This window comes from Trichechus manatus, unplaced genomic scaffold, assembly GCF_000243295.1.
Source record: "Trichechus manatus latirostris isolate Lorelei unplaced genomic scaffold, TriManLat1.0 scaffold00053, whole genome shotgun sequence".
In the NCBI taxonomy this organism is placed as follows: domain Eukaryota; kingdom Metazoa; phylum Chordata; class Mammalia; order Sirenia; family Trichechidae; genus Trichechus; species Trichechus manatus.
In genome coordinates, this window is record NW_004443989.1 from 13,236,812 (window position 1) to 13,238,356 (window position 1,545).

A 1,545-nucleotide genomic window follows, 5' to 3' on the forward strand; every position below is an offset into this window, starting at 1 on the left:
TCCATTCATAAGAATTAAAATAGATGCCAAACATTTTATTTTAAAAGTTTCAATTCTAAATCCAAATTGACAGACAATATTCAATATCTAGTCTAGGCGATACTACAGCAATTCTTTCATATCTGAAATAAATCACTCTAAAGACAAAATTAACTACTTTACTTGTGTTAACTACTATATATTCATCAGTAAAAATCTCTTTTATGTCAGAATTTAATAAAAATCTGATTGAATTAACGAGAGGCAGACAATCAATACCCGGGAGGAGGGAATCTCTTTCTAAAAGATCCTTGTCTGTGGACCTCATTCCAGAACTGACTGCTAGTGGAAGACACCGGAGGCCAGAGAAGAACCTGCTGGAAGAGAGAAAGTGGCCATGGCAGAACAATTTAAAAAAGCAAGCACATGTCCTATATGCCAGGGTTATCTTGAAAAACCCATGTACCTGAAATGTGTCTATGCCTGCTGCTTTTACTGCTTCAATTCACTGCAGACTGAACGTCCTGGGGAGGGTTTATTGTGTCCCTTCTGCCCTGTGGTTACTCAGAAGAATGATATCAGACAGAATTTCCAGCTGCATGAGCAGATTTCCAATATCAAGCAACTGGAGCCCCAGCTGAGAGCTATTCTACGTGTGGACCCAAGGATGCTGAAATTCCAAGTGGATATGACCTTAGATGTTGACACAGCCAACAATAACCTCATATTTTCTGTTCACCTTCAAAGCAGTCCATGTAGATATTTCAAACAGAATCAGGAAGATCATGTGCTGAGAGATTCAACTCCATGTGTGTCCTTGGCTCCCCTCAGTTCACCTCTGGCCGCCATTATTGGGAGGTGGATGTGGGAGCAAGCCCAGAATGGGATCTGGGCATTTTCAAGGAATCAGTTAATCTGCAAGTGGATATTCAACTGTCTTCAGAACATGGCTTCTGGACCGTGGGTGTGAGAGATGCAGAGATGTTCACAGACAGCAGCACTGTGCCTTTGAGTAACCTCTGTGTGAACTCTGGGTTACACCGAGTGGGGATTTTCCTGGATATGGGAAACATTTCCTTTTATGACATTGGCTATTGATACTATATCTTTATATTCACCAAAATACCTACTGTGGAGCCACTACACTCATTTTTTATTCCTAAAAATCCAGTTAGTGATGACACTCAAGGCTTCCTGAGTATCTGCCCTGTAGTGAATCTGGGCACGGCAAGTTCTCCATTTTATCCTGAGCAAGGCAATTAACCTTTGTTTATAAAACACGTATAGAACATTAACACTTTTCTGTTTGATATACACATACTACAAATTTATAGCAGAAATGGAATATTTCATGAATCATATACATAAATTAAGTAGATTAATTAGGAAAATTTTTACATATATTAAGTATTTTGGTTGTATTCTTTGGGCTTTATGTTTATATTTCTGTTCCATAAATATTTCCTGAACATTCAGATCAATTTACAAATGTTTTCCTTCTTATATTCTGTAATATCAGCTTAGTGTATTAAAAAGGTTATAAACTAAATAAATCTTTGGATGTTA

The 1,545-nt window shown here is 37.7% G+C and overlaps 1 pseudogene; it reads left to right on the plus strand.

The window, feature by feature from the left end:
- The first annotated feature begins 346 nt into the window (after positions 1 to 346).
- Positions 347 to 1,242, plus strand: LOC101355009 (ret finger protein-like 4A-like protein 1; annotated as a pseudogene).
- The last annotated feature ends 303 nt before the right edge of the window (positions 1,243 to 1,545 follow it).